This window comes from Macaca mulatta, chromosome 1 (assembly GCF_049350105.2).
Source record: "Macaca mulatta isolate MMU2019108-1 chromosome 1, T2T-MMU8v2.0, whole genome shotgun sequence".
NCBI classification, from domain to species: Eukaryota; Metazoa; Chordata; class Mammalia; order Primates; family Cercopithecidae; genus Macaca; species Macaca mulatta.
Genome location: NC_133406.1, coordinates 155,572,719 through 155,600,032, shown reverse-complemented (window position 1 = coordinate 155,600,032; position 27,314 = coordinate 155,572,719). Strand labels below are relative to the sequence as shown.

At 38.9% G+C, this 27,314-nt stretch overlaps 1 protein-coding gene across 3 annotated transcripts in view; it reads right to left on the bottom strand.

The window, feature by feature from the left end:
- Positions 1–27,314, bottom strand: part of MCOLN2 (mucolipin TRP cation channel 2) — a 72,806-nt gene that overhangs the window by 44,758 nt on the left and 734 nt on the right. The window contains exon 1 of one of the 3 annotated variants that reach the window (XM_077953462.1): positions 3,065–3,201. The exons of the other annotated variants lie outside the window; for them this stretch is intronic. The gene's annotated coding sequence lies outside the window, so the exon portion shown is untranslated. Of the gene's footprint in view, positions 1–3,064; positions 3,202–27,314 lie in introns of those variants that run through there. 3 annotated transcript variants of the gene reach the window in all.

Here is a 27,314-nt window from a genome sequence, read left to right as displayed (position 1 = left end):
GTTATTGTAGTCCCCAAAGTGGGGTGCAGAAAACAATCCATTGGGAGTATAAAAAATATTAGTATTTTTATTTTATTATTTACATTAAAAACTGAAAATTGAACTCCATAATTAGTATAACATAGAATATACATACAACACAGCAAATAACTTACAGCATACGTATACCATAACAAAGAATATACATTATATAACACACAAAAGTAGTATCTAGTAGCATATCATATATAAAGAAATACATACATGTTGGGACTATTCTGCTCAACTTTTACTGTTAGGTACATAATCAACAAAGTTTGGAGATCATTGACTTCAAGCACAGACTGTGAGTCCGGAGTTCCTAAAATCTATCTCACCACCAAAGGAGAGCTTACCAGAGACTGCAGCTAACACAGAAGATCAGGCAGACAGACACTATGCCTAATAACAATACTTGAATTCCTGGATCTAGCTGTTCCTGAAGTAATCCATCCCAAGTCTTTCCATCTGAGTCAACAAATACCCTTTATAGCTTAAGCCAGTTTGAGTTTGACTTCTTGCCTTAGGAAGTATATTGATGGTAAGTGTAAAGAATAAATTCTAGTAAGTTATGCTAATTATTAGAGTTACTCATTTCTTGGAAAGGTTTTATAATTGTGGGTCATTTTTAAGGATCTTTTTACTGGAAATATGTAAGTGACATATTTTTATACTGACTGATGATCTATGTTATCTGCCTTGACTGACAAATCTAAAAGAATCCTAAAAGGGGATGCCCATTTTAAGGCTTATTGTCAGTTGTTAATAATTTACTATTTCTAAATAGATTTTTAAATATCTTGTTTCTAGGATTAGAGGGCTAAGTTATTCAGAATTATCCTGCTGGAAAGCAAGGAAAAGAGGAAAGAAAGAGAGAAAGCAAGGAAAGAAGGAGAGAGGAAGTGAAGGGAAGGAAGGAGGGAAGGAAGGAGAGAAGGAGAGAGGGAGGGAGGGAGAGAGGGAGGGAAGTAAGGAGAAAAAGGAGAGAGGGAGGGAGGAGAGAGAAAGTAGCGGGAGGGGGAAGGAAGAAGGGAGAGAGGGAGGGAGGGAAAGTGGGAGGGAGGGAGGGAAGGAAGGAAAAAGAGAGAGGGAGGGAGGAGAGAGAAAGTAAGGGAGGGAGGAGAGAGAAAGTAAGGGAGGGAGGAGAGAGAAAGTAGGGGATGGAGGGAAGGAAGAAGGGAGAGAAGGAGAGAGGGAGGGAGGGAAGGAAGGAAAAGAAAAATCCTAGATACAATACATACTTCTTGAGGAGGGTAAAGAAGTACCTTTAAAAGACTGAAGAGTTAAGGAGAGCAAGAACTGGGTCAATCTTGGCGGATACCTACATGAGTAACAGCCAATTGCCACCATTCAAGTATACTCAGCTTCCGTTCTGTGGCCTCAGGAAAGGGGAACAAGAGAGCCAAGATTCTAGGCCCAAAGGCATCAAAACTGCCTGTCCTCAAATTTATAGGACTACAGAGAAGGCCAGAGTGGTTCCAAATCAAAGAAAAGAAAAGGGACAAAGAGGTTGTTTTCTCAAAACAGTGGCGTAAAACAAGGCATTTAATCAAATACTTAAAGAATACTGGCCAGGCATGGTGGCTTATGCCTGTAATCCCAGTATTTGGGAGAGCAAGGTGGGTGGATCACTAGAGTCCAGGAGTTTAAGATCAGCCTGGAAAACGTGGTGAAACCCCATCTCTACTAAAAATAAAAAAAATTTAAAAAAAAATTATAGGCCTGTGTGGTGGCACATGCCTGCAATACCAACTACTCAGGTAGCTGAGGCATGAGAATAGCTTGAACTCAGGAGGTAGAGGTTGCAGTGAGCTAAGACTGCACCACTGCACTTCAGCCTGGGTGACAGAGCAAGACGCAGTGTCATAAATATATAAATATATATATAATAAACATATATTATTTATATAATAAATATATAATAAATATAAATAAAAGAATACCTTGTGGGTCATGCTCTACTGGAGACATTTTCCTGCCTTCCAGGAGCAAATGTGAATAGATAAAAGTATGATACCATGAGTTAAGGGTTATATTGGAAATATTATCTGAGTGTCCTGCAAAGAGAGAGTGCTTGATGCAGCCCAATTGCTTCAAGAGGCTTCAAATAATTCTTCTGACTGCTGGGTTCCTTTGACTGAGCGGCCACTAAGTGTTCAAGAAATGGTAACTGTAAATGATGAGTTGATGGGTGCTGACAAGTTGATGGGTGCAGCACACCAACATGGCACAAGTATACATATGTAACAAACCTGCACGTTATGCACATGTACCCTAGAACTTAAAGTACAATTAAAAAAAAAGAAAAGAAAAGAAATGATAACTGATGTGAGCATTGCCCTTAGAAACTTTATTAAGAAGTCTCAGGCAAAAAGAAAAGAAAAAGGTCAAACTAGCAGATAATGACTATGAGATCACTCATTGTATTACACTATTTATGCTATCTATCCTTCCATAATTGTTTCATCTGGGTATTTACAGAGCAGTTGTAATACTTTTAGCAACATGAAAGATGAAAAATGAAAAAACTAGCAGGAAAAACATTTCCCTCAAAAGTACATGAGCCAACTGGTGAAATATAGGCTAGTATTAGTCAACTGATGATAAAATGATAGACATGTAGCAGAAAAAGTTGATAATGAATAATAAAGGTGCATGATGAGATAGCTGTTTTTTAATAAACCTAACTTAAGTTTTAAAATAATATGTACATTTGGGAGGAAAAGATATTGAAATTTTAATTTAAAAATTCTGATATTTCAAGGAAAATATAAATGTATAAACTTTCTAAAGTTTACTTTTCTGAGGGCTCTTTATTGCCTCCCTCTTCCCCATTTGTAGGTTTGTCCTGGTAGATGAAGGGTATTAAACACACACACACACACACAACACGATATCTTATTGCTATAACAAAAATTAAATGGTATAAAAATGGTGCAAAGTGAAGAGAGAAAAAAATTTTAAAACAGAGAAAGAGAGAGACGAGACAACACAGTATCATAGGAATAAAACATTATTTTATTTAACACATATTTACCCTACATACCTTGCGATGCTGAACACCTGGCTGGGTGTCTTACAGGAAGCTTAAACTACAACCACAGCTTCATAACCAAGAATTGGGTCAGCAGAGGCCAGGCGCAGTGGCTTATGCCTGTAATCCCAGCACTTTCGGAGGCCAAGGCAGGCAGATCACTTGAGGACAGGAGTTCAAGACCAGCCTGGCCAACGTGGTGAAACCCCGTCTTTACCAAAAATACAAAATTAGCTGGGCATGGTAGCACAAACCTGTAATCCCAGCTACTTAGGAGGCTGAGGCACAAGAATCACTTGGAACCCAGGAGGCAGAGGTTGCAGTGAGCTGAGAATATGCCACTGGACTCCAGCCTGGGGGACAAAAACAAACAACAACAACAACAACAAACAAACAAAAAAACTAAGTCAGCAGACAGGAGAAATACTGCAACTTCCATTACAAATGAAAATCACCAACAATTTAAGAAAAGCATAGAGCTGCTAACTTGTGGTAATGTAAGTCAGGAGAAGTGAAAGTAACTGTACCATAAAACCGCTTAAGGAACCAAAATCAATGAAGATCTAAATTACACTGACCCATCAGCTACAGGGCTGTCATGCAATTGAAATTGCATGAAATAAATAAGAGCAATCACAGCTCTTATGAATTATTTATATTTCATTAAACCATAGGAAATGCATGATCTGGATTTTTACAAGCTTAATACTGGCATCACTAAAGACCAAAATATCAAAGAAAAAAAGCATAGTATTTGAAGGCATAAAAATAAGATTTGGAATAGAATAGAAAGCCACCCACACAGTGGGCTAAATAAAAGCCAGAGATGCTGGAATAGAAAATGAAAGAAAAGAAGGCTGAGACTGGTACTGTGATAAGAAAACAGGAGGAAGGCACAACAAAGCTACTGTCAGGTATTAAGAAAACCAACTCTCTCCACAGATAATCAGGACTATGAGGTTGGCATTAAGAAAACCTACTCTCTCCAGAGATAATCAGGACTGTGTGACACTGGCTAAGTTTAAGGCTATCATATGATCAAGGGCAATTTCAGCTTTATCAAAACAATGACAAAGAGTCTATGGAAGCCTGAAGTTTTGAAACAAAACAAAACCGGATACCAGTGATTCTTAACCTTATTGGAGTTATAAACCCCTATGAGAACACAACAAGGCTCTTGACCTTTGCCTCAGGAAAATGCACACGCCAGTTTCAGTGATGATACTTTGTCAGCAAATAAGCTAACCAGCCCAGAGTGCTATTGCCTTTGGCTTATGTGATCCTTACGCTACTTGACAAGGGGCATGAAAGTTGTTTTTATCCCCTGCTGCAGTGGTCTCCAAAGTGGGGTCCTCACACACAAGGACGTATGCAAGACCATTCACTGGTATGTGAGAAGAAAGTGTTAGGGCTTCTAATTGTGTTAACTTAGAAAATAGAGAAGTTAAGAATTCCCAAGAGTTAATATATGAATTGTTACCTATCACACCTAAGGTGCCCTCACTTGGTCAGTAACATCTGATGGCACTGGCACAGTGGCTCACGTCTGTAATCTCAACACTTTGGGAGACTGAGGCAGGAGGATCACTTGAGGCCAAGAGTTCAAGACCAGCCTGGATAATATAGTGAGACTCTGTCTCTACAAAGACTTTTAAAAATCAGCCCAGTGTGGTGGTGCATGCCTACAGTCCCAGCTACTTGGGAGGCAGAGGCACTAGATTCACTTAAGCATAGGAGTTCAAGGCTGCAGTGAGGTATGATTTTGCCGCAGCACTCCAGCCTGGACAACAGAACGAGATCCTGTCTCAAGTAAATAAAACAAAACAAAACATCAGTTGCCTGTGTTTCACCTAGGTATGTGAGGCATCTTGGGGAAACTGTCCAAGTTTCCCAAATTAAGGGGTTCATGGTGGTGCCCCCATTGATTTTCAGCATATTCCCACCAGTTATGGTTTATGTGGACCTATTTAAGCATTTTTAGAATGTATCATTTAGTTTTCGTGGAAATAACCCTTGCGAAATAGGCAAAGGACATAAAGGTTCTTGCAAAAGCCCAGGAGGTAGAGCAAGATGGCAGAAGAGAGGCCTCCACTGATCATCCCCTCACAAGAGGACATCAATTTAACAACTAGCTATGTAAGGAAAGCACTTTCATAAGAACCAAAAATCAGGTGAACACTCGCACTACCTGCTTTTAACTCTGTATTGCTAAAAGAGGCACTGAAGAGGTAGAAAAAACAGTCCTGAATCACTGACACCACCCTTCCCCCAGCCCCAGCAGCGGCCACCTGGAGCGGAGAGTGCCTCTGCTTGCTGGGGGAGGGAAAGCACAACAATTGTGAGGCAGTAAACTTGGTGCTGTCCAGTTAGAGCAGAAAGGAAAACTGGACCAAATTCAGCTGATGCCCACCCACAGAGGGAACATTTAAACCATTCCTAGCCAGAGAGGAATCACAGGTCCTTGTGATTGGAATTTGAGTTCCCACAAACTTCATCACTGCAGGCTAAAGTGCTCTGGGTCTCTAAGTGAATTTGAAAGGCAATTTAGGCCACAAGGACTGCAACTGTTAGGCGAGTCCTAGTGCTGAACTGGGCCCAGAGACAGTGGACTGGAGGGGCATGCAATCTACTAAACTACCAGGACGGCTAAAGGAGTGGTGATGTCACCTCTCCCCTAACCCCAGGCTGCACAACTAGTGGCTCCAAAAAGACCCCTTGCTTCTGCTTGAGGAGAGGAGAAAGAAGAGTGGGGAGGACTTTGTCTTGCATCTTGGATACTGGCTCAGCCACAGCATAATAGGGCATGGGTCAGAGTCATAAGGCCTCTGTTCCAGGCCCTAGCTCCTGGGCAACACTTCTAGGCACACCCTGGGCCAGAAGGGAATCCACTACCTTGAAGGGAAGAACCCAGTCCTGGCAGCATTCATCACCTGCAAACTGAAGAGCCCTTGGGCACTGAATAATCAGCAGTGATACCCAGGTACTACATCTAGGGCCTTGGGTGAGCCTCTGAGACTTGTTGGCTTCAGGTTTATCTTGGCTATGGGGGGTGGAGCAACAAGTGGGCTCCTGGAGTCCCCAATTCTAAGAGCTGACTCTTGGATGGCATTTCTGGACCTCCCCTGGACCAGAAGGGAGCCCACTGCCCTGAAGGATGAGTCCCAGGCCAGACAACCTTCATGACAAGCTGACTTAAGAGACCTTGGGTCTTATGAGAACATCAGTGGTAGTCTGGCAGTACTGTCCATGGGCCTCTGGTGGTGATGACCATGGGGAAGGGCTCCTCTGCTTTTGAAGGAGGGGAGGGAACAACGGGAAGAACTGCATCTTATAATTTGAGTGCCAGGTCAGGCGCGACACAACAGAACACTAGGTAGACTTCTAAAGTGTTTTATTCTAGTCCCTGACTCCTGGACAGTACCTCTGGACCCAGCAGAGTGCTGGGGGCACTCAACCATCCTGGAGGGAAGAACACAGGCCTGGTTGGCTTTGCTGCCTGCTAACTAGAGAGCCCCAGAGCCTTGAGTGGACATAGGAAGTAGCCAGGGAGTAGTTACAGCTGGCCTTAGGCAAGACCCAGTGCTGTGCTGACTTCAGGCCTGACCCAGTGTAGTCACAGAGGTAGTAGCCGCAGGGGTGCTTGTGTCACTCCATCCCTAGCTTTAGATGGCTCAGGACTGAGAGAGAGACACCATGTGTTAGGGAGATAAAAAGGGTAGAGAACAAGAGTCTCTGCCTGGTAATCCAGAGAATTCTCCTAGATCTTGTTCAAAGTGGTAACTCCATGAGTCTGTAAGAACCACACCGGGAGGCGGAGCTTGCAGTGAGCCGAGATCGCGCCACTGCACTCCAGCCTGGGTGACAGAGTGAGACTCCGTCTCAAAAAAAAAAAAAAAAAAAAAAAAAAAAAAAAAAAAAAAAAAGAACCACAGCATTACTAGGCTTGGGGTGCCCTCCAAAGCAGATGCAACTTAGATCACAATGCCCAAGTCCTTTCAAATATCTGGAAAGCCTTCTCAAGAAGGACAGATAATAAAAGCCCAGACAGTGAAGATGACAATAAATTCCTAACTTTTCAATGCCCAGACACAGATGAACATCTACAAGTATCAAGATAATCCAGGAAAACATGGCCTCACCAAATAAATTAATAAGGCACTAAGGACATAATCTTGGAGAAACAGAGACAGGTGACCTTTCAGACAGATAATTCAGAATAGCTCTTTTGAGGAAACTCAAAGAAATTCAAGATAAGACAGAAAATTCAAAATTCTATCAGATAAATTTAACAAAGAGATTGACATAATTAAAAAGAATCAAAAAGAAATTCTGGAGCTGAAAAAATGCAATTGGCATACTGAAGAATGTATCAGAGTCTCTTAATGCAGAAATGATCAAGCAGAAGAAAGAATTAGTGAGCTCAAAGACAGGCTATTTAAAAATACACAGTCAGAGGAGACAAAACAATAAAGAATAAAAAACAGTGAAGCATGCCTACAGGATCCAAGAAATAGCCTCAAAATGGCAAATTTGGAGGTAGAGAAAGATACAGGAGTAGAAAGTTATTCAAAGGGATAATAACAAAGAACTTCCCAAGTTTAGAGAAAGATATCAATATCCAAATACAAGAAGGTTATAGAACACCAAGCAGATTTAATCCAAAGAAGACTACTGCAAGGCATTTAATAATCAAACTCCTAAAGATCAAGGTTAAATAATGGATCCTAAAAGCAGCAAGAGAAAAGAAACAACATACAATGAAGCATCAATACATCTGGCAGTAGACTTTTCAGTGGAAACCTTAAAGGCCAGGAGAGAGGGGCATGACATATTGAAAGTGCTGAAGGAGAAGAACTTTTACTCTAGAATAGTATGTCTGGTGAAAATATTCTTTAAACATGAAGGAGAAATAAAGATTTTCCCAGAGAAGGCCTGGCACGGTGGCTCACACCTGTAATCCCAGCACTTTGGGAGGCCAAGGCGGGCAGGTCACGATGTCAGGAGTTCGAGACAAGCCTGACCAACATGGCGAAACCCTGTCTCTACTAAAAATACAAAAATTAGCCAGGCATGGTGGCGCATGCCTGTAATCCCAGCTGCTGGGGAGGCTGAGGCAGGAGAATCGCTTGAACTCAGGAGGCGGAGGTTGCAGTGAGCCGAGATCGTGCCATTGCACTCCAGCCTGGGTGATAGACTGAGACTCCATCTCAAAAAAAAAAAAAAAAAAAAAAAAAAAAAAAGATTTTACTCACTGGTATTAGAAAGTACACAGAAAAACAAAAAAATTATAACCCTGTAACTGCCTTGTGTAAACTACTCTCATCCTAAGTAGAAAGACTAAATTGGCAAACCAATAAAAAATAATAACTACAACAACTTTTCAAGACACAGACAGTACAATAAGATATAAACAATAAAAAGCTTAAAAGTTGGGGAGACGACGTTAAGGCATATAGTTTTTGTTAGGTTTTTGTTTTGTTTTATTTTGTTTTTGCTTGTTTGCTTATACAAATAGGGTTAGGTTGTTATCAACTCAAAATAATGGTTTATAAGATAGTATGTGCAAGCCTCATGGTAATCTCAGACCAAAAAACAGACAACAGATACACAAAGGGTAAAGAGCAAGAAACTAAATCATATCACCAGAGAAAATCACCGTCATTAAAGGAAGACAAGAAAGAAGGAGAGAAAGAAGACCATAAAACAAAACAATCAGAAAATAAATAACCAAGTGGCAGGAGTAGGTCCTTAATTATCAATAACATTGAATGTAAATGGACTAAACTCTCCAATCAAAAGACACAGACTGGCTAAATGGATGAAAAAAAAAACCCACTAATCTGTTGCCTACAAAAAATACACTTCACCTATAAAGACACACATAGACTGAAAATAAAGGGATGGAGAAAGAAACCAAAAAAGAGCAGGAGTAGCTATGCTTATATCAGACAAAACAGATTTTAAGACAAAAACTATACGAAGAGACAAAAAAGTTCACTATATAATGAAAAGGGGTCAATTCAGCAAGAGAATATAACAATTTTAAATATATATGCACCCAACATTGGAGCACCCAGATATATAAAGAAAATATTATTAGAGCTAATGAGAGAGATAGGCGCCAATAAAATAACAGCTGGAGACTTAAAACACCCCACTTTCAGCATTAGATAGATCTTCCAAATAGAAAATCAACAAAGAAACACTGGACTTAATCTGCACTGTAGACCAAATGGATCTAATACATATTTACAGGACATTTCATCCAATGGCTACAGAATACACAGTTTTTTTCTCAGCACATGGATCATTCTCAAAGACAGACCATATATTAAGTCACAAGACAAGTCTTAAAACATTAAAAAAAAAAAAAAAACTGAAATAATTTCAAGTATCTTTTCTGACCACAACAGCATAAAATTAGAAATAACAAAAGGAATTTTGGAAACTATACAAATGTATGGAAATTGAATAAAATGCTCCTGAATGACCAGTGGGTCAATAAAGAAATTAAGACAGAAATTTAAAAATTTATTGAAACAAATGATAATGGAAACACAACCTACCAAAATCTATGGGATACAGCAAAAGCAGTACTAAAACGGTATTTTATAGCTTTAGGTGCCTACATCAAAAAAAAAAAAAAAAAGGAAAAACTTCAAATAAACAATCTAATGATACATCTTAAAGAACTACAAAAGCAAGAGCAAACTAAATCCAAAATTAGTAGAAACATAAATAAAGATCAGAGCAGAAATAAATGAAATTGAAATAAAATAATACAAAAGATCAATGGAAAAAAAGTTGGTTTTTCAAAAAGCTAAAAAAAAAAAATTGACAAAACTGTAGCCAGACTAAAAAAGAGAGAAGATCCAATAAATAAAATCAGAAATGAAAAAGGGAGACATTACAACTGATACTACAGAAATTCACATCATTATTGGATACTAAGCAACTATATACCAATAAATTGGAAAATATAGAAAAAATGGACACACACAACCTACCAAGATTGAACCAGGATGAAATCCAAAACCTGAAGAGACCAATAACAAGTAATGAGATTGAAGCTGTAATAGGAAGTCTCCCAGCAAAGAAAAACCCAGGACCTGATGGTTTCGGTATTAGTCAGGTTCTCTAGAGGGACAGAACTAATGGAATGTATATGTGTGTGTATATACACACACACACACATATATTTTTTATATATATATATATATTTATTAAGTATTAACTCACACAATCACAAGGTCCTACAATAAGCCATCTGCAGGTTGAGGAGCAAGGAGAGCCAATCCGAGTACTAAAACTGAAGAACTTGGAGTCCGATGTTTGAGGGCAGGAAGCATCCAGCATGGGAGAAAGACATAGGCTGGGAGACTAGGCCAGTCTCTCTTTTCACATTTTCTGCCTGCTTATATTCTAGCCATGCTGGCAGCTGATTAGATTGTGTCCGCCCAGAATAAGGGTGGGTGTGCCTTTCCCAGACCACTGACTCAAATGTTAATCTCCTTAACATCCTCACAGACACACCCAGGATCAATACTTTGTATCCTTCAATCCAATCAAGTTGACAGTCATATTAACCATCACAGCTTCACTGTTGAATTCTACCAAACATTTAAAGAAGAACTAATACCAATCCTACTTAAACTTTTCTGAAAAAATACTTCCAAACTCATCCTATGAGGCCAGTATTACCCTGATACTAAAACCATAAGACACATAAAAAAAATTACAGGCCAATATCTCTAATGAATATTAATACAAAGCTCCTCAACCAAAATACTAGCAAACCAAATTCAACCATACATTAGAAAGATCATTCATCATGAGCAAGTGGGGTTTATCCCTGGGATGCAAGGATGGTTCAACACATGCAAATCAATCAATGTGATGCATCATATTAACAGAATGAAAAATAAAAACAATATGATCATTTCAAGTGATACTGAAAAAGCATTTGATAAAACTCAACATTGCTTCATGATAAAAACCCTTAATAAACTGGATATAGAAGGAATATACCTCAACATAATAAATACCATATACAACATACCCACAGCTAGTATCATACTGAATGGGGAAAAACTGAAAGGCTTTCCTCTCAGATCTGGAACACAACAAGGATGCCCACTTTCACCACTGTTATTCAACATACTACTGGAAGTTCTAGCTATAGCAATCAGAAAAGAGAAAGATATAAAGCATATCCAAACTGGAAATGAAGAAGTCATATTATCCTTGTTTGTAGATGAGATGATCTTATATTTGGAAAAAATCTAGAGACTCCACTAAAAAACAATTAGAACTGATAAACAATTTTAGTAAAGTTGCAGGATACAGTATCAACATACAAAAATCAGTAGCATTTCTATGTGCAAGAGTGAACAATCTGAAAAAGAAAATTAAAAAGTAATCCCATTTACAATAGCCACAAATAAAATACCTAGAAATTAACTCATCCAAAGAAGTGAAATATCTCTATAATGAAAACTATAAAACACTGATGAAAGAAATTGAAGAGGACACCAAAAATGGAGATATTTCATGTTCATCAATTGGAATAATCAATATTGTTAAAATGTCCACACTCCAAAGCAATCTACAGACTCATTGCAATCCCTATCAAAATATCTATGACATTCTTCATAGAAATAGAAAAAAAATCCTAAAATTGATATGGAACCACAAAGAACCCAGAATAGTCAAAGTTATCCTCAGCAAAAAGAACACAACTGGAGGAATCACATTATCTGACTTCAAATTATACTACATAGCTATACTAACCAAAACAGCATGGTATTACACAGATACAAAACACAAAAACAGATACACAGACCAATGAAACAGAATAGAGAACCCAGAAACAAATCCACACACCTACAGTGAACTCATTTTCGACAAAGGTGACAAGAACATAAACTTGGGAAAAGACCGTCTCTTCAATAAATGGTATTGGGGAAACTGGATATCCACATGCAAAAGAATGAAACTAAGCCCCTATCTATCACCATATACAAAAATCAAATCAAAATGGATTAAAGACTTTAAGACCTCAAACTATGAAACTACTACAAGAAAACACTGGGGAAAATCTCCAGGACAAAAATTTATTGAGCAATACCCCACAAGCACAGGCAACCAAAGCAAACATGAATAAATGGGATCAAATCAAGTTTAAAAGCTTCTGCACAGCAAAGGAAACAATCAATAAAGTGAAAAGACAACCCATAGAAAGGGAGAAAATATTTGCAAACTGGGGATTAATAGCCAGAACATATAAGGAGTTCAAACAATTCTATAAAAAATAACCTAATAATCTGATCAAAAAATGGGCAAAAGACTTGAATAGACTTTGTATGTCTCAAAAGAAGACATACAAATCACAAAAAGGGATATGAAAAGGTGCTCAACATCACTGATCATTAGAGAAATGCAAATCAAAACTACAATGAGATATCATCTCACCCCAGTTAAAATGGCTTGTATCCAAAAGACAAGCAATAACAAATGCTGGTGAGGACGTTGAGAAAGGGGAACTCTCGTACACTGTTGGTGGGGCTGTAAATCAGTACAATCACTATGGAGAACAGTTTGGAGGTTCCTCAAAAGACTAAAAATAGAGCTACCATATGATCTAGCAATCCCACTGCTGGGTATATGCCCAAAAGAAAAGAAATCAGTAATATCAAAGAGATATCTGCGCTCTCATGTTTGTTGCAGACCAGATCACAATAGCTAAGATTTGGAAGCAATCTATATGTCCATTAGCAGATGAATGGATAAAGAAAATGTGGTATAAACACACAATGGAGTATTATTCAGCCATAAAAAATGAGATCCTGTCATTTGCAACAACATGGATGGAACTGGCGATCATTATGTTAAGTGAAATAAGTCAGGCACAGAAAGACAAATATTGTATGTTCTCACTTATTTGTGGGATCTAAAAATCAAAACAATTAAATTCATGGACAGAGAGAGTAGAAGGATGGTTACCAGAGGCTGGCAAGAACAGTGTGACAGAGAGATCGGGGGTGAAGGGGCAGTAGGGATGGGTTAATAGGTACAAACAAAAAGGAAGAATGAATAAGACCCAGTATTTGATAGCACACCAAGGTGACTCTAGTCAATAATAATTGTATATTTTAAAATAATTAAAGAGTGTCATTGGACTGTCTGTAATACAAAGGATAAATGCTTGGGGGAATGAATACCCCCTTCTCCATGATGTGATTATAATGCATTGCATGCCTGTATCAAAACATCTGATGTATCCCATAAATATTATACCTACAATGTACCCACAAAATTAAAAATAAAAGATAAAAAATTCTTGCAAAAATTAGGTTCATTGTAAAACTAATGTAAGCCTAAATTAATATAAAAAAAATAGGAGAGCTAACACTCTAAATGTTGTAAGCCATGGGTTTAAAAAAAAAGATGAAAAGCATATCTGATCTGAAAAGAAGCTGGGGTGGGGGGAAGCAGATTTATCAAGAAAACTATTTAAAATATTGGGTAAATCTACTATTGCTAAATGAGGTGCATGGCTTTAAATATATAGTACCATAATATATTTGCTAATGACACTATGAAGTCATAACATAAAGTTGCTGCAGTTGGCAATTCATTTTTTTTTTCTATTTTAATTTTTTAAAATAAAAAAATAGAGATGGGGTCTCACTATGTTGGCCAGGTTGGTCTTGAACTCCTGGCCTCAAGCAAGCCTCCAGCCTTGGCCTCCCAAAGCACTAGGATTACAGGCAATGAGCCACCGTGTCCAGCCTGGCAATTCATTTTTAATATCCTCATCTATCCCATCCCTTAAAATGTTAATTTTATCTATTCATAATATACATATGGTTTGGCATATGCTATGTAAATGAATACATATTTAGAGAGGGTAGATGTTCTTTTAACTGTTGGAAACAAGTTATAAAAAATATATGGAACTACTTCCTTATTGTTTCAGAGCCCCAACCACACCTTAGCTGTGGTTGTTCTTTGTTGTCCCAACTGCTATTATAAACTTGTTAGCTTTAAAGAAATTGATGTTTGTTCCCCTGGCCCCAACAAACAAACAGAAAATACAGAAAATAATCCTAATAGGCATCATGTTTCTTACCAGATCTGTTTAGGTATCATATATTGGTATAGCAGTACACAACATTTTTTTTTTTTTTGAGATGGAGCCTCTTTCTGTCACCTAGGCTGGAGTGCAGTGGTGCAATCTTGACTCACTGCAACCTCCACCTCATGGGTTCAAGCAATTATCCTGCCTCAGCCTCCAGAGTAGCTGGGACTACAGGTGCCTGCTACCATGCGCAGCTAATTTTTTTATTACTATTTTTTATTTTTAGTAGTGACAGGGTTTCACTATATTGGCCAGGTTGGTCTCGAACTCCTGACTTCAGGTGATCCACCCACCCTGGCCTCTCAAAGTGTTGGGATTACAGGCATGAGCCACTGAGCCCCGACAGAATTTTTTTTTTTTTTTAATTCACAAGTATATCTTACCAGTCTCAGGGGATGGAGCGGGGTAGGCAGGGCAAATCACTTCCCAAATCTATCCTTCATTTTTATACTCATCACAGTGAGGGGTAAAATCACCCTCCTCAGTCCCCACACCAGCAACCCAAATCTGTGTGGTTCCGCATGATCTGGCCTCACCTAACTCCCCACCACCTTTATTTCCCCAAAATTTAATAATGATATAACTGTATTTTTCTTTTCTTTTCTTTTTGTTTTTTTCTTTTTTTGAGATAGGATCTCACTCTGTCACCCAGGCTGGAGTACAGTGATGCAATCATGGCTCATTGCAGCCTTAACTTCCTGAGCTCAAGCAATCCTTTTGCCTCAGCTTCCAGAGTAGCTAGGACCATAGGTATGTACTGCCATGCTCAGCTTATTTTTCAATTTTTTGTAGAGACGGGGGCTTGCCACATTGCCCAGGCTGGTCTCAAACTCCTGGATGCAGATGATCCTTCCCCCTGGCCTCCCAAAGTGCTGGGATTACAGGTGTGAGACACTGCCCCTGGCCTGTACATGATTTTAAATGAATTATTAATAAACCACACCTCTGATTTCTGTTCCTTAGGTGCAACTGCTTTTATCAGTCTTTTTAAAAGTCATTTACTTTTAATTTTTTTTTTTTTTTTTTTTTTTTGAGACAGAGTCTCGCCCTGTTGCCCAAGCTGGAGTGCAATGGCATGATCTTGGCTCACTGCAACCTCTGCCTCCCGGGTTCAAGTGATTCTCCTGCCTCAGCCTCCTGAGTAGTTGGGATTACAGGCGCACCTCCACGCTCAGCTAATTTTTGTATTTTTAGTAGAGACGGGGTTTCACCATGTTGGTCAGGCTGGTCTCGATCTCCTGAACTCGTGATCCACCCGCCTCGGTCTCCCAAAGTGCTGGGATTACAAGCGTGAGCCACCGTGCCTGGCCCTACTTTAAAATTTCTAAATAATACTTATGCCACTATTTTTTCATTTTAGATATTATCAATTTGAATCCTCCCTTGGAAAATACGGATTTAGCTCTTATATCTTCTCCCCAACATACATTTCACCTCCCTACTCATCTTCCCAACCAAGTTTTAATGCAAATTTTGGATAAATTAACATCTGATTTTATGAAGTGGCTATGTAAAAACTCTTCAGAGTTGAGCTATTAACATACTGTAATGTTATATTCTTCCTCACTCGAACTATTTTCCTGGAGTTAATTGCCCTTTTCCCCATTTGTCTAGTTTTCTGTATACCAATTATAACTTTATCACTAAACTCTGGCTGAATCTGACACCACCCTTAAATACACACAAGCCAGGTACCCTGTCAATTTCTTTCTTCCATGGAGAGACACCAATGCCTACAGCCCTCATCCTTTTGCTCAAATCTACCTGGTTGCTTTCTAATCACTTTTCAAGGCCATAACTTTAGGAACTCCTTCACCACCTTCCTAAATTGGAACCCCCATCTCTTGGATCCCATGTCTGCTTCTTTCTTTACTCTCTCATTTTGTGGAGAATATCCTTCAATCCCTTCCTGGGAAAGGAAGCCTGAAAAGTAAATTGTTAGACTTCCTGTGACAGACACTACTAGTTGCCTGCCCAGTATCCATTCCTCTCTTCTTCCTGTTTTGTTGAAAGCAAGCAATATATTAATACCAAAGGATAAAATAACTCAATATGGCCAAGTGTGGTGGTTCATGCCTGTAATCTCAGCACTTTGGGAGACCGCGGTGGTGGATCACTTGAGCTCAGGAGTTCGAGAACAGCCTGGGCAACATGGCAAAACCCGTCTGTACTAAAAATACAAAAAGTTCGCTGGGCATGCTGGCTTGTGCCTGTAGTCCCAGCTACTTGGGAGGCTAAGGTGGGAGGATTGCTTGAGCCCAGGGAGGTCAAGGCTGCAGTGAGCCATGATCATACCAGTATACTCCAGTCTGCAACAGAGAAAGACCCTGTCTCAAAAAGAAAAATTGAAATAAAATAAAAAATGTGTGACATTTTGGCAAATAGCCATCCTAGTCCATACATTCAAGAAACTTCTACATGGTCATATTATCAAAATGAGAAAAAAAAAAAGTAAAGCCATCTAATGGAATGAACCCAGCACTTACCTCCTCAAGCTGACTTTGTGGTACAGATTCTCTAGAACAAACACTGGGTTCCCATTTCTATTACTTCATTAAAATGCTCAGGGTAAACCATCTCTTGCTATAGATTCTAACAAACACTTTTCAGGCTTATTGGCTCTGCAGCATTTGATACAGCTGACCACTACCTCCTTGGGACAACCTCTTCTGTCAGTTTCCAGGACAACCCCCTCCTCTTGATGCCAGAGTGCCTTGAGGCACAGTATGGATTCTTGTAGTCTCTATCCTCTATTCTAAAACAGCTTGTCCAATCCTATGACTTTAAATACTCTCTACATGATGTGGGTTTCCATATTTGCATCTCCAGCAAATCTCTCTCTTGAGCAGACTTCCTTATCCAACCTTTTTTATGAAACTTCACCCACAGGTCTAATTGGTCTCTCAAACCCACCCTCCACCTGCTCCTCCACCCATCTGCTCAAAGCAGCGATCTGTACACATTCATTCAAATGCTTCAGCTGCTGACCAAGCTGAGAATCAAATAAAGAACTCAACCCCTTTCACAACAGTTGCAAAAACAAAAACAAAAACACCACAAAATTTAAAATTAGGAATATACTTAACCAAGGAGGTGAAAGACCTCTACAAGAAAAACTACAAAATACTGCTAAAAGAAATCATATATGACACAAACAAATGGAAACACATTCCATGCTCATGGATGGGTAGAATCAATATTGTGAAAATGACCATACTGCCAAAAGCAATCTGCAAATCCAATGCAATTCCCATCAAAATACCACCATCATTCTTCACAGAACTAGGCAAAAAATCCTAAAATTCATATGGAACCAAAAAAAGAGCCTGCATAGCCAAAGCAAGACTAAGCAAAAAGAACAAATCTGGAGGCATCACATTACCTGACTTCAAACTATACTCTAAGGCCACAGTCACCAAAACAGCATGGTACTGATATAAAAATAGGCATATAAACCAATGGAACAGAACAGAGAACCCAGAAATAAAGCCAAATACTTACAGCCAACTAATGTTCAACAAAGCAAACAAAACCATAAAGTGGGGAAAGGATACCCTATTAAACAAATGGTGCTGGAATAATTGGCAGGCCACATGTAGAAGAATAAAACTGGGCCAGGAGTGGTGGTTCACACCTATAATCCCATCACTTTGGGAGACCGAGGTGGGTGGATCACCTGAGGTCGGGAGTTCGAGACCAGCCTGACCAACATGCAGAAACCCCGTCTCTACTAAACATACAAAATTAGCCGGGCGTGTTGGTGGTGCATGCCTGTAATCCCAGCTACTCAGGAGGCTGAGGCAGGAGAATTACTTGAACCCAGGAGGTGGAGGTTGCAGAGAGCCAAGATAGCACCATTGCACTCCAGCCTGGGTAACAAGATCAAAACTCCATCTCAAAAAAAAAAAAAAAAGCTTCTGCACAGCAAAAGAAACAATCAGCAGAATAAACAGACAACCCAATGAGTGAGAGAAAATCTTCACAATCTATACATCTCACAAAGGACTAATATCCAGAATCTACAAGGAACTCAAATCAGCAAGGAAAAAAAATAATCCCATCAAAACGTGGGCTAAAGACATGAATAGACAATTCTCAAAAGAAGATATACAAATGGCAAACAAACATGAAAAACTGCTCAACATCACTAATGATGAGGGAAATGCAGATCAAAACCACAATGTGATACCACCTCACTCTTGCAAGAATAGCCATAATCAAAAAATCAAAAAATAGATGTTGGTGTGGATGGGGTGAAAAGACAACACTTTTAAACTGCTGGTGGGAATGTAAACTCTTACAACCACTATGGAAAACAGTGTGGAGATTCCTCAAAGGACTAAAAGTAGAACTACTATTTGATCCAGCAATCCCACTACTGGGTATCTACCCAGAGGAAAATAAGTCATTATATGAAAAAGATACTTGTACATGCATGTTTATAGCAGCACAATTTGTAACTGCAAAAATATAAAACCAGCCCAGATGCCCATCAATAAATGAGTGGATAAAGAAAAGGTGATATGTGTATGTGTGTGTGTGTGTGTGTGTGTGTGTGTGTGTGTTTGTATACACCATTGAATGCTACTCAGCTATAAAAAGGAACAAAATAATGGCATTCACAGCAACCTGGATGGATCTGAAGACCATTATTCTAAGTGAAGTAACTCAGGAATGGAAAACCAAACATCATATATTCTCACTTACAGGTGTAAGCTGAGCTATGAGGATGCAAAGACATAAGAATCATACTATGGACTTTGGCAACTCAGGGGAAAGGGTTGGAATGGGGTAAAAGATAAAAGAATACACATTGGGTACAGTGAACACTGCTTGGGGGATAGGTGCACAAAAATCTCCGAAATCACCAGTAAAGAACTTTTTCATGTAACCAAACGCCACCTGTTCCCCAAAAACTACTGAAATAGTTTTTAAAAAATAAATGCATTGTTATTAGCATTTTAAAAAAAATGCTTCAGTTGGAATCCTTAGTGTATTCAGTGGCCTAGCTGCAATCCTTAGTCCATTCTCCATCTTGGGTGCAGAGCAGAATCATCTGAGGATTTTTTTAATTTTAATTTTTGCTTTTTAAAATGGAGACAGGTTTTGCTATGTTGCCCAGGCTGGTCTTGAACTCTTGGACTCAAGTGATCCTCCCACCTCAGCCTCCCAAAGTGCTGGGATTACAGGTGTGAGCCACAGTGTCCAGCCCACCTGAGGATTTTTAAAAGATTTCAGCGCTTGTCTCTCAGTCCCAAGACATTCTGATTTAATTAGTAGGAGGAGTGAACTGGGCATCAGGATTTTTAAAGTTACTCAGGTGATTCTAATGTGTAGCAAAGTATGGGAACCACTGCTCTAAAGTATGCTTTGAGTTCCCTTTGTATTCAATTCTCACATTCAATTTATCAAGTCTTCCTTCAAAACACATCAAGGAATGGTCTCCATCTCTCTGTATGCACTGCAGCCTCCCTGGTCCAAGCACTGTCATCTCTTACCCAACTGCAATAGCCTCTCAATTCTCCACATGGTAGCCAAAGGGGTAATTTTAAAAGCATAAGTCAGACATCACTTCTTTGCTTTAGGGGCTTTCTTTAGGGGCTTTCTCCCTCTCTCAGAGTAAAATCGAAACCTCCTACCACTGCTAAAAGACTCCTGCCCACTCCTCCCATACCCTCTTCCCCTTCCTCACTACACAATGGCTTCTTTCCTGGCTGTGGACAGTCCCCCCTCTGCACATTTCACTCACCATTTCATCCACCCTACTGCTGTTCCCCCAGTTCTTTGTGCGTCTGGTTTCTTCCTGTCACCCTTCATCTCTCAGCACAAATGACACCTCGGTAGAGAGGGCTCTCTGGCCACTCTATTAATGTGGCCTTCCCCACTGCCTCTATCATCACTTTATTTCCTTCATAATTGCAATCACAATCTTTATTGGTTTCCCCTACAACGGACTTCATGAAGGGTGGGTCTTGCTTATTACCATATATCCCAGCATACAGCATAGTATCTAATACATAATAGGTGTTCAATGAAAATCTGTTGGAAAAAAGTAATGAATCAATAATGAGACATCAACCTTGACTACACGAACTTTTCCTTAGTTAATACCTTTTGTGATCAAATAATAATAACAACCATATTAATAACATTAAAATAATAGAAAGTCTAAAATATTAATATTAAAAAGTGAATTAAAAATATATTTAAAAGTAAGTCTTGCTTAGTCAAGATACATTAGCAAGTTGTAGGTAATTTAGTTGCCTGGTTTGCTGATGATAGAAACCTTACTTTGTTTTACTCATTATTCTTAGTCTTTCCAAAGAATAAATTATTCAATGAGTTGTTATAATAATAATTTGCTATCCATTTTGGAAAGAGAAAGTTAGAGTACTCTCTCAAACTGAATGCAAAAATAAAATTTAGACACATTTTAAAAATCAAATTGATAGTAGTATAAGATCAGGATTTTTAAAACAATTTAACATGCCTTTTTAAGTACAAAAAAATTTAGAAGATGTAAAAATGACTGACAGATCTTAACATAAAAATGTAAGACTTCAAAAAGTTAAAATACAAAGAGATTTGGAGAAAAATGTGCAATATATTTACACAGGAAAAGTTAACCATCTATTATGACCTGTAAAGAGCTCCAGACTATTAATAAGAAAAAGACAATCCAATATAACAGGCAATGGATCTGAACAAGCCAGTGAACATTTAACAATAAAAACTTACTAACAATCAGGTTGGTAAAAACCTATCTTAATTTTTATTTATGAAGAATGATTTTAAAACTATTAAAAGAAATGTAAATTTTGATTGGCACTTGGGCAATATCTATAAAAGTGACTTAAGAATCAAACTTCTGGGCTGGGCACGGTGGCTCACACCTGTAATCCCAGCACATTGGGAGGCCGACGCAGGCAGATCACAAGGTCAGGAGTTTGAGACCAATCTGGACAACATAGTGAAACCTCGTCTCTACTAAAAATAAAAAAAAAATTAGCCAGATGTGGTGGTGTGCACCTGTAATCCCAGCTACTTGGGAGGCTGAGGCAGGAGAATCATGTAAACCTGCGAGGCAGAGGTTGCAGTGAGCTGATCATGCCATTGCACTCCAGCTTGGGCAACAGAATGAGACTCCATCTCAAAAAAAAAAAAAAATCAAACTTCTATGGATTTATAATGCAAACTTTAAAACAATAAGTTAGTTACAAAAATGTTAATTGCAGCCCTATTTGTAACTTTGCACTGACTTGAAGATGTCAATGACATATTGTAATTTTCTTAAAGTTACAGAATAGATATATTGAGATCTCATTTTTCAAAAAACGTCAGCATAAACTGGGAATGGTGGCTTAGGCCTGTAATCCCAGAGCTTTGGGAAGCTGAGGCAGGAGGATTCCTTGGGCCCAGGAGTTTGAGACCAGCTTGGGCAACATAGGGAGACCCCCATCTCTAGAAATAATAATAACTAATAATAATAAGCTAGCCAGGAGTGGTGGCAGGCACCTGTAGTCCCAGCTACTTGGGGGGCTGAGGCAGGAGGATCACTTGAGACTTGAAGTTTGAGGCTGCAGTAAGCTGTCATTATGCCACTGCACCCCAGCCTGGGTGACAGAACAAGACCCAGGCTGGAAAAAAAAAGCCAGCATTTATATGTGCATATAGAGATTTTAAAGTCTAGAAGCACATGAACCAGCCAAAAAAGCCTCCATATTTTTATAATCTCTGTGAAGTAGTATTATAGGTAATTTTAATTTTCTTCATTAAGTTTTCCTTTTTTGTTCATTTTTGGTGATTAACGTGTGAATTCCTGAATCATTATTATGAGTTAAAATGCGCTATTTCAAAAAGAAAGAGTCTGATATGTATCAGATAGTCAAGTATTTCCCTGCTTAGTTTGTGTGTGATTGGTTTGGGGTAGAGGGTGGAAGGAGTGGTAGATACGGAGACTAAAATTCAATGTTTCTACAGTAATGACTGTGTTGGCCCCAGGATGATATCGGGGGCAGTCCAACAGATGAAATACTTTAGACCATTCCTAACAACTTGCACGTCATTTTTTCACTCCAATTCCTACAATGAACAAATTTTCTCATGATCTGCTAGTCTTGCAAAAGAGGAAGAAAGAAAAATGTCTAGCCAACTGAGGTTTTGAGGTAGCTGGGTAGGGTAGGTCGGTGTCAATTAAATGAAGTTGAGAGGAAAAAAGGCAAAGAAGAAAACTTTGGTTCCCTTCTCAACACAGTTCTCAGAACATAAATGACATGGTCATTCTAACCCTAAGAAGCACCCTGAAGGAAGGCCAGAGGGGCTTTTCATTTTCCATTAGAACCACTCATGAAAGATGAACATGCTAACCTTTCAGGAGTTTCCCTACAGACAACCGTGCCACCAAATTCCCAAAAATCACCTCCGATCCCCACTTTGCTGCCTCTGAACACCAGGAAAGCAGAACTAGGGCTGCATATTTTTAATGTGCTTTTTCTAAACAAGCCACACTCCTTTGGAAACTTGAAGAAACAGTTCTCTGAGGAAGAGATAAAGAAAGGGAAATTCATTTCTCAGCAACAAAGGATTCCACATGCAGTTAAAACTGAGGGAGATGACTGGAATTATGACATTTCCTAACATTTTTCTTTCTCCAATATTTTCAGTAAGAGCCCAACTTAACAGAGTCATGCTGATGACTCTCCCTAAAGAAAAGAAGTTATAAAGAAATAATCATTTTGTTCCTCAAAGCATTGAGGTTACCTTAATTTTGGACAAGCCCACCTCAGTGTCATGTTGGTGAATCCCTACATTCTATGTATCTCTAGCAAATTCCTGTAGTTGGCATAAGTAGTATGATTTTTTTTTTTTTTTTTTTGAGACAGAGTCTTGCTCTCTCACCCAGGCTGGAGTGCAGTGGCATGATCTCCACTCACTGCAAGCTCTGCCTCCCAGGTTCAAGTGATTCTCCTACCTCAGCCTCCCAAGTAGCTGGGACAACAGGCGAGTGCCACCATGCTCGGCTAATTTTTTTTTTTTTTTTCCTGTATTTTCAGTAGAGACAGGATTTCACCGTGTTAGCCAGGACGGTCTCGATCTCCAGACCTCGTGATCTGCCCGCCTCGGTCTCCCAAAGTGCTGGGATTACAGGCGTGAGCCACTGCGCCTGGCCATAGTATGATATTTTTTTAAGGCCACCATTTAAACTATGGGTCTTCTAGAAATACACCAAAGACTATTTTCAAGAATCTTCTGCCTCATGAGTTATCAATTATTGCCTGGCAGATGTTTTAGGCTGAAACTACAGAGATGTATTCAAGGGGAGAAAACAAAACACAACCCTCAAAAGAGAAGGAAGGAAACAGTCCACCCAGCTGAGGGAAAAGGAATATGGACAACATTCCCTGGACACAGTCTCTCATACCAGGAAAAAAGGGGCTGAGGACCAAGCTCAAAACAGAGTAGAAAACTCAGCTATAGGCAGGCAGAGAAGAGTGGGAAGAAAAAAAAATTCAGATGATTGCCAAAGCAAACAAATAAACAAACCAAAAACATGACTTTAAACATTTAATACTGAACAGAACATTGCAGTTTGATAAAATGAAGTCTGGAAATAAAATTACAGGCATACCTCAGAGATATTGAAAGTCTGGTTCCAGATCACCACAATAAAGCAAATACTGCAGTAAAGCAAGTCATACAATTTTTTTTTTGTTTCCCAGTGCATATAAAAGTTATGTTTACACTATACTATAGTCTATGAAGTCTGTAACAGCATTATGTCTAAAAACACACCTTAATTTAAAAGTACTTCATTACTAAAAAATGCTAACAATCATCTGAACCTTCAGCAAGCTGTACTCTTTTTGCTGGTGGAGGGTACTCTTGCCTCCTTGTTGATGGCTGCTGACTGATCAGGGTGGTGGTTGCTGAAGGCTGGGGTGTTTGGGGCAATTTCTTAAAAGAAGACAACAACGAAGTCTGATCTATCAATTAACTCTTCCTGTCACAAAACATTTCTCTGTTGCATGCAATGCTGTTTGATTGCATTTTACCCACAGTAGAACTTCTTTCAAAATTGGAGTCAGTCCTCTCAAACCTTCCTGCTGTTTTATCAACTATGTTTACGGAATATGCTAAATTATGTGTTGTCATTTCAACAATGTTCATAGCATCTTCACTAGGAGCAGATTCTATCTCAAGAAACTACTTTCTTTGCTCAGCCATAACAAACAACTCCTCATCCATTCTAGTTTGATCATGAGATTGCAGTAATTCAGTCACATCTTCAGGCTTCTCTTCTAGTTCTCTGAGTATTTCCACCATATCTGTGATTAGCAGATTGGTGTAAAAGTAATTATGGCTTTTTTGCCATTAAAAGTAACGGCAAAACCCACAATTACTTTTGCACTGACCTAATACTTCCTCTACTGAAGTCTGGACCCCTTGAAAGTCATCCATGAGGCTTAAAATCAACTTCTTCCAAACTTCCTGTTAATGTTAATATTTTTACCTCTTCCCATAAATCATGAATGTTCTTAATGCATCCAGAATGATGAATCCTTTCCAGAAGGGTTTACTTTGTCCAGATTCATCAGAGGAATGATTTTCTATGGCAACATATAACCTTACAAAATGTAGTTCTTAAATAATAAGTCTTGAAAGTTGAAATTACTCCTTGATCCATGGGCTGCAGAATGGATGTTGTGTTAACATATATGAAAACAACATTCATCTCCTTGTACAACTCCATCAGAACTTTTCAGTGACCAGAGATATTATCAATGAGCAGTAATATTTTGAAAGAAATCTTTTTTTCCGAGCAGTAGGTCTCAACCATGAGCTTAAAATATTCAGTAAATCATGCTGTAAACAAATGTACTGTCATCTAGGCTTTGTTGTTCCATTTACAAAGCAGAGGCAGAGTAGATTAACATAATTCTTAAGTGCCCTAGGATTTTTGGAATGGTAAATGAGCACTGGCTTCAACTTAAAAGTCACCAGCTGTACTAGTTCCTAACTAGAGAGCCATCCTGTCCTTTGCACCTTTGAAATCAGACACTGACTTGTCCTCTCTACCTAGGAAAGTCCGAGATGGCATCTCCTTCCAATAGAAGGCTGTTTTGTCTACATTGAAAATCTGTTGTTTAGAGTAGCCTCCTTCATCAATGATCTTAGTTAGATCTTCCAACTAACTTGCTGCAGCTTCTATATCAGCACTTTCTGCTTCACCTTGCACTTACGTGTTAGAGAGATGGCTTCCTTTCTTAAAGCTTATGAGCCAACCTCTGCTAGCTTGAAACTTTTCTTCTGCAGCTTCATCACCTCTCTCAGCCTTCACAGAATTGAAGAGAGTTTGGGCCTTGCTCTAGATTATGCTTTAGCTTTAGCAAATGTTGGGGCTGGTTTGATCTTCTATCCAGACCACAAAAACTTTCTCCATAACAGCAATAAGGCTGTTTTGCTTCCTAATCATTTGTGTTTTCACTGGAGTGGTACTTATAATTTCCTTCAAGAATATCTCATATGCATTCAAAACTTGGCCAAATGGCACAAAATGCCTAGCTTTTGGTCTGTCTCAGCTTTCAACATACCTTCCTTACTAAGCTTAATCATTTCTACCTTTAAAGTGAGAGACCTGTGATTGTCCCTTGCACTCAAACACTTAGAGACCACTGTAGGGTTATTAATTGGGCTAATTTCAATATTGTGGTATCTCAGGGAATAGAGAGGTTGGGGAGAGGAAAAGAGATAGAAGAAAGGCTGGTTGGTGGAGTAGTCAGAACACATACAACATTTGTTAATTGAGTTCCCTGTCTTATATGGGCACAGTTCATGGCACCCCAAGACAATTACAGTAGTAACATCAAAGATTATTGGTCACAGATCACCATAACAGATATAATAATAATGATGAAAAAGTTTGAAATATTGAGAGAATTGCCAAAATGTGACACAGAGACACAAAGTGAGCACCCGCTGTTGGAAAAATGGCACCAATAGACTTGCTGGACAAAGGGTTACCACAAACCTTCAATTTGTTTAAAAAAAAAAAAAAAGCAGTATCTGCAAAGTGCAATAAAGCAAAGCACAGTAAAACAAGGTATGCCTGCACTTTTTTCTATGAACCCCTTAACATGTGACACAAGAGCTCACTAAAGAGTGATTTAATTCTTCAGAACTGACATATGGAACTTAGACTTTAGGCCTTAAAGAAAACAGTCCAGCTTCGGGAAAGTCCACTTTTAATTTTACGGCCAGAAGAGTTTTCTTTGGCCACTATTTTTACTTTGAAAGCTACAGTCACAAGAAGCCATCTCTTTTTCCGCCGGTTTTCAAATTGTCTTGTTCTAGGTTTCACTTCACTGACAGGGATCTAGACAAAGAGATCAGCTTGTGAATATGATCATTCTTGACTTTCAGTTCTGTATTCTGTGCCCCTCTGCTCAAACTACGCCTCTCAGTTCTTCTCACTTGCTTCATTAAAATATTTTACATTTATTACTCTATTTAAAAAAAAAAAAACTTTTGTTATGTTCCTCCTTCACAGAAAAGAATGTGGCTACCTCAAACACTTTAATAGGATTCACTCATTTTTTATTACAGGAGGTTAAATAAAATTGGTATTATGATGGCCTCTGTATGGAAAATGTGTCGTTTTTAGAGTTCTGGCCACAGAAACTGACCTATAAAGGGCTTTCTAAAGGAGAAGGGTATGCCTGTGGAAAGTTCACAGCAAAGGGAGTTTGACTCTTCTTAAGGTATGAAGAGGAAGACAGGCTAAAGTCTCAAGAAACTTTGACTCAATAGGGGAAAGCTATCAAATTTCCCCAAACTTGTGCGATTTTGGTTAGCACATCACAGAGGTGATGAGCCGCTCCTGAGTGTGAAACCCACATCCCATTTCTGGGGAGAACTACGTAGTTGGTTCCTTCTACATAAAATATCAGAGTCTACATCCTGACACCCATAAGAAACCTCTCCCACCTCTCTCTTACTAACCTTTTCTTCCATTCTCAATTTACAATGACACACAATTTTGTTTCCCACAAGTACTGTACAACCAGAGACACACACACACACACACTCACACATACATATATATTTCAGATACATACATATATA